Below are 12989 nucleotides of genomic sequence, written 5' to 3'. Positions count from 1 at the left end.
ATGAAGGATTCAAATGCAAAGACTATACTTTTGGTATCAATTCTGGCATCTGTTACCAAAGAAATGTGGATGAAGAGCAGGACAATTATTTGCACAGGTACATGGCATTAGAATCCTGTGTCTATATTGAAAATTGGTGCCTTTTTCTTTCTTTTTTTTTTTTTTTTTGTCCAATAATAACCAAGGTTTTCATTTCAGAGGGTCATTAGATTTGGCCATGGTCTTTCAATCTTGTTAATTATTATGTGTTCATAGTAATGCACATTTTTATCTACAGGTGGCAGACCTTTTTAAAATCAACTTCAATCATATTCAGTATTTTGTTTTGGTGCTTTTTTTTTTTAACTGCCACCCACATTAAAATGTAAGAGTGTGCTGTTCAGAGTTCTCATTAATGTTACACAATTTAGATGATAGATTTGTCAACAAAGTGGCTCATTCTCAAAGGCCATTGAACCCTGTCGGGATAAATGCCTTAAAAATTGTATATTGCAGGATAATCTTTAATTATATAGAACTCACTTGACAATTTACAGTATATTGGGATTATTTTCCTTTTTCAGGCAATAAAGCATTTTACTTTCTAGATTAGGGTGACTGAGGAAAAAAAAACTGATTGGATTTGATAAATAGTTAAAGCAAAGAGCTCACTTATTTGCAAGTAAAAGAGAAAGGTGACCAAAAGCCATGTACAAATAACAGCCACTTAGGATCACAAATTATTAACTGGCTAAATGGTTAAAGCAAATAACTATAAATGCAGTGACATTTTGAAAGAATGTTAACTCAGAAGGAGATAAGCAAAACAAAAATAGCTGCAACCAGTAGTATAACTAACCACTCTTCTCAATTTACCTCCACAAAATCTTGGATTTACAATAACTACGTGAAGTTGCTTATTTTTGTCGTATTGTTTTGGTTAATGCAGTACCTAAGCTGTTTGTGTGTTTCTCTGTTTGGTTTGGTGTTTTTTTTTCTTGTGTGTGTGTGTGTGTGTGTTACCAGGGATTGAACCCAGGGACACTTTGCCACTGAGCGACATTCCCAGCCCTTTGTTTGTATTTTATTTAGAGACAGGGTCTCACTGAGTTGCTTAGGGCCTTAGTAAATTTCTGAAGCTGGCATTGAACTTGTGATCCTCCTGCCTCAGCCTTCTGAGCTGCCAGGATTACATGTGTGCGCTGCTGTGCCTGGCCATAAGCTGGTTTTCTATTAAGCCTTTTTGTGAACATTATTGATAAAACACAGAGAACTATTTTAAAATACATATAAATAAAATATTCATAACTTTATACTCTTAAATTATTTTACTTGTGCTCAGTCTAATGGCATTCTATAGTATCATTTATCATGTTTCTTTGAAAAAGAACCTTTGGAAAATATTAATACCTATTTTACTACTTAATTATCCTTCATTTTCAATGTGGAAAATTCTTTAAGAGTCTCTTATTTTACCCAATTTTGAAAGCTACATCAGTTTAATTTACAACACTTGCAACACAATTCTCTCATCTGAAAATATGGCATACCACTAAAGAAATAAAGAAACAAATATAAACTTATCATAATGATTTGCTACATTATTTTAATATTTATTATGAAATATGTACAGAATAGATACAGTTTAACAAAAAGTAATAAAGCCCACACCCATGTAACCATCCCACAGGATACTATTGGCATTCTCCCTTGGGTCAGAAACAGCTCCTGACCCAAATACCCCCTTCCACAGCCTGCCTCACTCAACTTCCATCCTCATTCCTAGAGAACAGCACTGCCCAGTTTTTATAGTAGTTCTTTAATTTTTTTTTATAATTTTACTATCTACAATGATCTTGGAATAATATAGTTTTTCTGGAATCATCCTGTCTATATTCTGAGTGTCCTGATTTTTTCCAGCAAATATGGATGGGTGCACTAAGATTCCTCCATTTTCATCACATCAAATTTCATTGTTTGGCTGTTCCATAATTTTCCATCTTGTTGACGGCAAATGTTTCTAGCTTCTTGGCAAACACAAATTATTTCTCCAGTGTACATTCTTGTACATGTCTCCTGATCCATATATGCACTTATTTCTCCAAGAAATTTATCAGAATTGCTATTACACGAGCAGGGACTATGAATTTCAGCTTTACTAGACCCTACATCCAAAAGTGGTTGCTAAAATTCACATTGCAACAAGCACTGCTGAATGCTCCCGTGGTCTGTGCTCTAGCCAGTGCTTGCACTGCTAGAGGGTTCAGATGTCTCCACTCTGAAGCACATGTAGTCCCAACTCATTAAGAGTTTTATTTGTATCTTCCTGACCACTGCTGAAATTAAGTACTTTTTCATATGTTGGACATTTATACCTACAGACTATTTGGATTTCTTTTTTTTTTCCTTTTTCTTTTCTACTGAATAGTGTGAATATTTATGTTAGTACAGAATTATTTTACTCATGTATTTATTTATTTTGGTACCTGGGGTGAACCCAGGGGCACTTAACCACTGAGCCACGTCCCTAGCCCTTTTTATTTATTTTTTTTTTATTTTAAGACAGATTCTGGCTAACTTGTATAAGGCCTTGCTAAGATGCTGAGGCCGGCTTTGAACTGGGAATCCTCCTGCATCAGCCTCCTGAGCCCACCATGGCGTGTTCCACCAGGCCCAACTCTGATTTGTAGTTTTAAAAAATGTATTCTGGGTATCACCTTTGTGGATGACATTTTACAAATTAAGCCCACCACTCCATGTCCTGTCTTTTTCAATCTTTTTATGATGCTTTCTGAAAAACAAACCTAACAAATGTAGGATGTATGATTTTATGCCCTAAGGGAGTAGGAACCAGGAGTAGTTACAATTTTAGAGTCTATTATGAAAGATATATTGTTTTGCTTCTTACTCTTAGGGTTTTTTTGTTTTGTTTTGTTTTGTTTTCAGAGAGAGAGAAAGAAAATTTTTTTTAATATTTATTTTTTAGTTTTCAGTGGACACAACAGGATCGAACCCAGGGCCCTGCGCATGCTAGGCGAGCACACTACCGCTTGAGCCACATCCCAGCGCGACTCTTAGGTTTTTGAACACCTAAAACTGTTCTTTTTTTAAGAGATGAGGATCTCACTCTGTTGCCCGGGGTGGCTCTGCAGTCCTGTGCTCCAGCCATCCTCTGGCCTTGGTCTCCCGAGCAGCTGGACTACAGAATGTGCCATCACAGCTGGGCGGGTAGGGGAGCAGGTAAAAGTGACTTCTTTAATGAGGGAGATAGAAATATGATTTCATGTTTTAAAAACACAGAGAATCAATTTTCACAATACCCATGTATTTAAAAGTTTGTTATTTCTCTAATACTTTGAAGTTTCTCTATTATAAGAAGTTTCTATACTGGCAAGATCCTGTTGGTGGGATTTCCCTTTTTTTCATTTGTGTATGTGTCTATCCCTCCAGTGAAACCATACATGCTGAATTCATAAAGCTGCATAATATCTGTAGGAAAAAAATCCTCTTACTCATTCCCCCTCCCACCTCTCCCCTCTCCCTTCCCTCACTCTCTCTCCCCACCCCTCCCCTTCCCTTCCCTTCACTTCCTTCTTTCATACTGATGATTCAACCTAGGGCCTTATACATAGTGGACAAATGCTCTACCACTGAACTACCACCAGCCCAGCCCTCATTTCTACTTTTTAAAGAATATCTGACTATTTAGGGTCTTTGCATTTTGGAATCACCTTGTTACATTACATACATAAGCTTAAACACACATAAAAATTCCTACAACAAGAAAGATAAAACAGTCAATTGACATGATGATTGTATCAGCATTATATGTAAAAGTCAATTTGAAAGTAAGGAACATCTTTATAAGATTGGCTCTCTCAGTCTATAAACATGGTACATCTCATCATTTATTTTGACCTTTGAAAATATTGCTTAATAAAGTTTCACCATATTCCTCATAACAATCCTACATGTCTCTTACTATTGGAAACTAGGTAAAATTTGGCACTGATATGTAGAAACACAGTTGATTTCTATATATTGCCAGGTATATACATATACAAAGAAATAATAATAATAGCAGATTTTTTTCTTTTTTAATCCTAATAACTTTCTTTATTTTGCTTTACTTCAGTGGCTACGATTTCGAGGAAAAAAAAAGTAAATAATAGGAATGCTAGCAAACAACCTTCTCTTGTTTTTAATCAGAGAAGGAATGCTTTCAACATCTGTTTCTTAGAAACTTTTTGTGCTAGAGGTATTTTATATCACAGTAAGGAAGTTCCTCCTTGTTTTCAGTTTTCTAAGGATTTTTAAGTACTAGGAATATATGTATTCAATTTTATCAAATGCTTTTACTTCATTTATCAAAATTACATGTATTCCTTTAGTCTGTGCTACATTTTTATGTTAACAAGTACTCTGGAATACACACCATTTGGTTATGATAAGTGATTCTTTTTATATATGGCTGAAGTGGGTTTGTCAATACCTTGTTGAGGATTTTCCATTTATAATCTTGAGAGAAACGGCCTGTCAATGACCTTTTTCATACTGTTCTTGTCAGGTTTGACATCAAGATTATATGATCTTTATAAAATGAGTGGGGATTGTTACCTCTTCTGTTTCGTGAAATAACTTATATAAAATTAGACTTACTTTTTTATCTGGATCTGAAATTTCTTGATTACTAAATAAAATTGTATCTGTCATTATAAAATTATTCAGTTTCTCTATTCATTTTTCATTTAATCTTGCCAAGTTATATTTTTCTAGGAATTTTTTCATTCATTCAAATCTTCATATTATAAAGTTACTAATATTATTGACTCTTTAATATCTACACATCTGGCATAATGCTGACATTTTCCATCCTAATACTGATAATCTGCCCTTTTGTTATTTGCTTTCTTGTACAGTCTAATCAAAGGTTTGATAACTTTATCTTTTCCATCAGTTTTGGTTTTCTTAGTTTTCCCTGTTCCATGCTAGCTTCTCACTTTGATAATTTTGTTCTTACTTTAATTTCTTCTTTCTAGTACTATGACTTTTTTTTCCTTTCTATAACTTTTTAAAAGTTGATGTAATATTTGTACATACTTGTGAGTTATAGGCCAGTAATCCATTATATGCATACATGTGTAATATATGTATAATGATTAAAGAAGGGTGGTTAGCATTTCTCTCTCCTCTAATATTTATCATTTCTATGTGGTGGGATATAACTTCTTAGATGAATTCTTGGCCTACAAATTTTTATTCTTTATTTTTCTAATAGTTATAAATTTCCTAGTAGAAACTTCTTATGGGCATTCTACAATTTATCTACATATATAGGATGTTCATTATTGTTTTGTCTAAAATATTTATAATTTCCTTTTTGATTCTTTTAAATTGTGAAATGTTATTTCTAGCTTTAGTTGTGTTATTCATTTATACCTCGATTTTCTTGTGGCAATATTTTGAAAGCTTGAAAAAATACTATTGAGACTTACTTTATTAAAATATGCATTGATTTAGAATATGGTCAATTTTTGTTATTGTCTTACATGTGCTTGTAAAAAATGTCAGCTTTATAGTTTTATGCAAAGTTCCACATATGTTCATGAGGTCAAGTTTCTTAACTTTCCCTTTCAACTTATATCTTCCAATCTTTCTGTCCATGTTATCATCTAAACTACTAGGAGAAGTAAGTTAATATCACTGCAATTGTTGATTTTTTAATTTATCTTTGTTGTTCTGTCATTTTTTTCATTAATATATTTTGATGTTATGCTATTATGGGCATTTTAAATTTTAAAATTTTCTACCATCCTACTGAATTGAAACTTCAATCATTTATAAAGTGACTACCTCCAGTAATGGTTTGGGTTTTAAAGTCTATTTTGCTTAGTGGACTTTAAGTTGCACCAGTATCTATATACTATTTTCAAGTTCTGTTGTTTTCTGTTGTTATTTACCTTTTATATACGAGGGATCTGAGGGATAGTGGTTAAGAAATGAACCTAAGGGTGCAAGTGGTAGAGCCAGATAAACCCAAATAGCCTGTCTCCAAGGTCTATGTTCCTAAATATCATGCATCTCCTTTATAGTCTTAAAGTCTGCTTAGGCTCCATAGCAGGGGGAAATGCTCTCAATCTAATTTCTACAAAGAATTTCTTGTAGATTATTATCCAGTTGTTATTTTTTTCCTCGCATAAATTTTCTTGTAATATTCTAAGTAGAATACAAGAATTTTTTAAAAAAGAAAGAAAATATTCTTAATCTATAACTGCATTACTCAACCTCTTTCACTTATACACAAGAAAAAGGTGGCCGTAAATTTTTGCTTTTTGCCTTTGAAATAAATATATGCACCAGAAATCTTTCTGTGCTTGTACCAACACACAGCCCAAAGGAGCCTGCCAGCCTGCAACGTCATGGAGAGTTCTATATGGTTGTATAGTTCTACTAAGGAAAGCTCATTCCACCTAGACCTCAAGAGAGGATGTGAACTGGACTGCTTCGTCTCTCTTTGAATAAACACAAATATAGTATCTTAACAAAAAGAAGCACTAAGCAACTATGTAACCATTCTGGGATCCCATAGCTAGCATATTTCCTAAGTATTAATATTTTATTCAATAATATTTATAATAATGAATTTTAACCCATGAGAAAAATTAAAATTTTTCAGGATTTCATGATCTTGAGCTAATTTTAATTGATGTACTTTCAACTTTTATGTTAATTTTGACATGTTTATATATGTTCATGTGAGTGTATGTAGGTATTCACAAACCTAGAATTGCACTGTAACCTTACAGTAGACTCTAACTTGCTTCATTGAATGTAATATCATATATAAGTTTGTGTGTTTTTAAAAATTCTTTTAAAATATTTTATTTGCTGCATAATATTCTATGTGTATACCCAGATTTATCTAACAGCTGCTCTCTTACTGAATGGTTTGGTCAATCTCAAATTCTTTCCCCTATAAACACATAAAATGAACATGTTTATATTAAGTTTGTCTTCTTTTTAAATTATTTCATTAACTTAGATTCTTCAAAGAGAAATTGTGAGACACGGCTAGTTAGGCCCTAATATCCATTCTCTTATTCTTCCACTGTATTAACAGTGGTATCTGCAGGCTGGTAGGGTGTGATTGGAGGGAGTAGGTCCCTGGGGTGTGCCTTTTAGCAGAGCTCTCTCTGTTTCTAGATCATCATGTTAGCAGCTACCCTCCACCACACTCTTTCACCCTGACATTCTGCCTTGCCTTGAGCCCCAACAAATGAAGCTGGTTATCTATGGACTTAGTACTCTTAAACTGTAAGCCCTCAAATAAACTTTCCTCCTATAACATTGTTATTGTCAGGTCTTTTAGTTACAGCAGCAAAAAAGCTGATGGCAAAACATGGAAGTGAACTAAAAGGGGTATGGTACCTTTCAAATGATATCCTTATTGGGAGGACACATGCTCTTTTCTTACTAATAGTTCCTTCCTGTTCTTGGAATATGGGCATGATTGCTGGAATATCAATTCTGGATATTCCAAAACACACTAGGCAAAACTCACATGATCAAAGTAGCAGTAAGAGATGAAGGTCCCAGGTCCCTGAAGTCTGCAAACACTTGCTCAGCAGTGAAAAAGCTTTTTAGACTTGACTTAAGAGAAATTCAAGTTACTCATATTCACATGGTTATTTTGGATTCCTTGCACCCAAATGTTTTCAAAAGTAAGAGTAGAAGTGTTTCACAGGATGCTTTGGAAATATTTCAGCAATGGGCAAATAGCAATGGGCAAATCACTTCTAGGAAATAATAATGAGTCCCCAGTATTATTGAAAGTACCCATTGCCCCATGCTCTTAATATTGTATTATAATTACAAGCAACTTTTTACCAGTAAGATAGTAATTGGTTATAACTTTGCATTTCTTTTATTTGTTTTTGCACTGAATAATTAACTTCTCATAAATTATTTGTTCTTACATCTTGTTTTTGTTGTTGTTGTTGTTGTTGTTTATTTGTTTGTTGGTACCAGGGATTTAATCCAGGGGCACTGTACCACTGAGCCACATCTCCAGCTCTTTTTGTTTTTAAGACTGTGTCGCAATAAATTGCTTAGGGCCTCTTTAAGTTGTTGAGGCTGGCCTTGAACTTCTATCGGAAGCCTCCAGAGTCACTGGGATTATAGGCGTGTGCCCCTACACCTGGCTATCATGTTACCTTTTAAATTAAGATATTAGTATCTTTCTTATGTAAAACCCTTTACATTTGATATCTGCCATATTTGTCAGAAGTATTAGTGGCAATTTGTTGTTTGTCTTTTAACTGTATTTGTCCTAGTATTTTTACTTGTAGAACTATGGAATTTTTACATAGTAGTTATTCATTTGTGATTTATTCCACTTTTGCTAGCATAAAAGTCCATTACTAAAAACTATCCTTTCTTATATATTATTTCACTTTCTATATATATATGGAGACTGATTTCCAAACATTTTAATCATTATTTAAAAATTTAACAATTTATGTTCACAAATGTACTGTACCTTGAAGTGCTAGTGACCTAAATATGAACTACTAAAAAACATAAGTCCTAGGTCACTATGCAAGAAGATCTCTTTTTCATGATTTGTTTTTAGTTGTGAACAGAAGGAGATTTCCACTAGAGATGATCCTCTTCCGAATAGCAGAACTCCTTACTTCCAGCTTTTCTTGCTGTTATCCACATGACTGTGAGTCAGCCAAAGGATTTTAAAAGGATTTTCAACTCTAGGTCTGTGGTCAGACTTTCTAGTTTGTGCTCCCAGAAGGATAAAGTTTTGGAAAAGACAAACAAGCATTTCATACGTGCACACACACAGAGAAGCCCATGAAACTTTTCCGCGAGCATATTGGCAAATATTTGTTTGGTTTCAGAAAAATTTCACTTTTTGTGTGTGTTTACAGAAACATACCCTGGAATACTTAATAGTCTATGAAAATTTTTCTAAAAATGTGTGACCGATCCATTGTGACCCAAAATATTTCTTTTGCAGGAACAACAAAAAAAGGAGAAACAAATGTTTTATAAAACATTTTTCAGTGGAAAAAAAGAAACTTTGGCAACTTCAAGAAAAGTGTGTGTCATTGAGAAAATGAAAAGAAATGTTGCTATCATTTTCCAGTGTGTAGAGACATTACCTACATCATGAGTCTCAAAATTATAATTATAAAGCCAGTTGACAACTGCATATAAAAGACTGTGTAGTATATTTTTATATGCATAAGTTTCATACATTTTTACTTATAAAGTAAAAATAAGACAAGGCATATAAAGTTCCATTTTTGTGAAGTAGCAAATGCAGCAATCACTTTTTAAAGGTACATATTATATATTTTCTGAGCATACCTTTTTCTTTCCCAGTACAGTACCACAAATCCCTGTTCAGCTTTCAGAATCTTGTAAACTGATTCAAACAGGAATCGTGTCATCAGCAAGAGGAATGCTGAAAAAAATAAAAGTAGATTATTAACATTATTTCATTTATTAAATATATATTCATATATATAAATTATACAAACTGTAAATATAGATTTACAGATATAATCACAATAAGATTGTGATTTATTAAAGAAGAAGCCTTACCTTTCTATTATAAATTTGCAGGAATTAATGTAAAAATGCTTATGTACATGTTATATCATATACAGATATGCTAATCTTCTCAGAATTTATTCATCTGGTCTAATTTTAATGAACATATCCTGCAGATATGTCAGGATGGGCTATAATAAGGTAGATTCTTATTTCTTGGAATCATTTATGAGAAGTCTTCAGGTATCTTCTGAGGTCCCTTCCTTGACAACAGGAACACTTAACACAGTCCTTGTTCAGCTCTTTCTCCATGCATCCCCAGCTATTGATCACTATGATGCCATTGCCAAGTTCACCTTCAGAAATACTACCTTACACTGTCTTGAAGAAATATAATTCTGACTTCGTTACCAATTTTCCAACTTGTTACCAATTTTCCAACTCAGGATAAAAGTGGTCCCTGTCAATCAGTTGAAATTCCCAAAAATCAGACTCATGAAAAAAGGGAACTCATCTGTGGTAGGTTCTGGATTGGTCCCTCCTCCAATGTCAATTCAATTCAAGGAAAATTGAGAGATATTTCAGTGTTCATTTTTAAAGCTTCACTGATTACATTTAAATCACAAGATTTATAGTATTTGAACAGTTTTACTATCACACTATATGTTCCTGGAACACGACTGGTATATGGGGGATTTTATTCAATCAAAACTTTAGTTAATAAGCACAGAATTCCAAAAGTCAACATGAACACAAGGAAGAATTCACATTACTTCATGAGTTTACTAACTATTCCATTGGGAAAGTATTCCAAAATGAGAAAATATATCATTAAAAACACCAAACATCAATAATTATGCAGCTAAAGTAAAATAGAGGTTGTCTATACAGTGAGCCAATTCAAAAAAAACCACAATTTTTAATTTAAAATTTTTTACTAAAAAAACTGTCAAACGGGCTGTGGCTGTGGTTCAGTGGTAGAGCATTTGCCTGGCATGTGTCAGGTACAGGGTCCAATCCTCATCACCATATAAAAATAAAGTAAAAGTATTTATATATATTGATATATATATATATATATATATATATATACATATATATATATATATCCTCAAACCTCAAACTCCACTTTTTTCAGTTCCAATGAAATGTCACATTTGACCAAATGCACAGACTATCATAATTGATGTGACAGAAATTTTGTCACATTATGTACGTAGGTAATAGAAATTCACAGGTGGTGATTTTTACCCACAAGAGGGAGCCTGTATTTTTACATTTTTTGTCTCAGAATTTTAAAAAAAAATTAAAATATAAAATTCTAAAAATGTCTATTGATACCTGCATCATTATGTCAGGTCAAGTTTTGAGAAAATTGAATCAGATTTGGCATATTTTTCTAAGTCAGAAATAACAGTACGTCAGAAGATTAGAAAGATAATTAGAAATTCAAAAAATTTCCTACCTATTTTGTTATTTGTTTTATTCACAGAAATGAAGATGTAGTTGCCAAAGCAAGTCTAAGAGAAAACTCCTCTTAGGTGTTAGTAACATTTGTTTTGTAAAATTGACTAGAATTATTATGAGCACTCTGCACCCAAATTTAATTACATAGTAAGGAAATGACACTTCAGTCATCCTCTTATTAGAAAAGTTTTATATAAACCAATAATTTTCTATGCTTTTATGGAACAGAAAATACCTACTTAAAAAATTTTTTAAGATCACCATTCTCACTAATATCACTTAAAACTTGCTTAGGAAATGTGATAATGAGCATTATATCATAATGAACTTTCCTTTCCTATGTGTGAAAAGTATCTTTTTTTTCTTAAAACAAACAAAAAAACCTAAGGTCAATTCCCTTCTATCCTATAACCTTGTAAGCGATGTCTTAAGGTGCTAAGACTCTGTGTATAAATAAATGTACTCTGAGTTTTGAAAAAAAAATCAAATGAACTCATCTTTAAAAACTATCTCCTTAAAAAAATTGCCATCTATAAAATAATTTTGGCAACTCATACCAACCTAGAGTGATCTGTTCTATCACACTCAGAGACACGGTAATAATGGAGTTGAAAGGGGTCTTGTGACCCTTTGAAACTGTAGGGAAGACGGATGGCAAGAATTCTGTCCCCTCCCAGGATCCTCGGCTCAGTTCCTAGAAGGTATCATATGACATGGCAGGGAGCTGACGAAGAAGGGGTTAATCACCGCTGATCTTCCTTCTGGAATTCCAAGCTACCCATTAAATCATTGTTTTTTTCTTCCCACTAGGGACGGTGAATCTAATGGACCCAAAATCAATACCTTATAAATGACATAAAAAATATATTCATTTTATGGACTAATGTACCCTAGTGTCTGAATCCTATTTACACCCTGTGCTTTAAAAAGGAACAACAGACCCATTTCTGCCAGTAAAAGGTTACTCAGTCACGCTAGTGACATGCTGCAGAATGCACTGTCATACTAAAGTGCAGCAGGAGGGAAAGATTGGTGGCTGCAAAACCACTATTGTGGAAACTTTAAACATGGTGGTGGTGAACTTGTGTTAGGAAACACCACTAGAGAGGAGCATGCAGGTAGCTTCAAAGACTTGAGCCATGTACTGTGGTGACTTTACACGTCTCTGACTCATCCTCCTGCTTTATAACTTATGTATATTACTTGGAGTTTTTAGTTTATCAAGTATGGCATGATAAATCTAAAACCACGCTATCATCCCAGCGGCTTCAAATTCGTGGTTTAGCCTCTTCGTTCAAATTCTACAATGATTTTCAAAACTGGATTAAAAATACTAATCGGCAGCAAAGCTCACTAAAGTACCAAAGGGACCTTAGCCAAATAGACATAGTGTGAGATCTAGTCATATGAAACCACAGGCAGAGGCGATCTCTGCCAAGACAGAGGGTACTTCATTTATCAGATACCGCAGGGAGTCACCGAAACAGGTGACTATATGTTTGTGTTTATCGATTGAGAAAATGTTGATGAGAAAGTTTTATATTTACACAATATTCTCCAAATTCAGCCTCACCTTGAAAGCCAATTGTATCACTCAGAAAGTATTATGCTTAGTTTTTAAAAATCAATCCTAACTCATACTAAATTTAGTTTGAAAACACCTTATTCTGCCTTCAATATTTTTAAGATATCAGATGAAGAACGACCCTATAAAGCACAAGGATGCCTTCAAGGCCAAGATAAAAGTAAGGCAAAGAGGGTGCTAAAGAGGTAGAAAGGGGAGAAAAGGAAAGAAAACTAACAGCTAAAGGAAGATCTTCTTGAAAAATCCCACCGGACTTAATTTTTTGTTACAGTAGATACGAATCTAAATAGAGAATAATGATTAAAGAAAAGCAACTTTAAAACAGAGACTTCTTGAGAGAATTCTAGCAACAGGTCGGCATGAGATTTTCTGTTCAGTTTTGGCTTGACAT

General features: G+C 33.5%; 1 protein-coding gene across 12 annotated transcripts in view; it reads right to left on the bottom strand.

The window, feature by feature from the left end:
• The window catches only part of Sox5 (SRY-box transcription factor 5), a 955314-nt gene that overhangs the window by 688367 nt on the left and 253958 nt on the right, over nucleotides 1–12989 (bottom strand). For all 12 annotated transcript variants that reach the window (XM_078015084.1, XM_078015082.1, XM_078015079.1 and 9 more), the window contains one exon: nucleotides 9361–9457. The gene's annotated coding sequence lies outside the window, so the exon portion shown is untranslated. The remainder of the gene's footprint in view (nucleotides 1–9360; nucleotides 9458–12989) is intronic.

Source organism: Ictidomys tridecemlineatus, chromosome 6 (assembly GCF_052094955.1).
Source record: "Ictidomys tridecemlineatus isolate mIctTri1 chromosome 6, mIctTri1.hap1, whole genome shotgun sequence".
NCBI classification, from domain to species: Eukaryota; Metazoa; Chordata; class Mammalia; order Rodentia; family Sciuridae; genus Ictidomys; species Ictidomys tridecemlineatus.
Note: the sequence above shows the minus strand (reverse complement) of the source record. Positions and strands in the feature narration are given on the sequence as shown.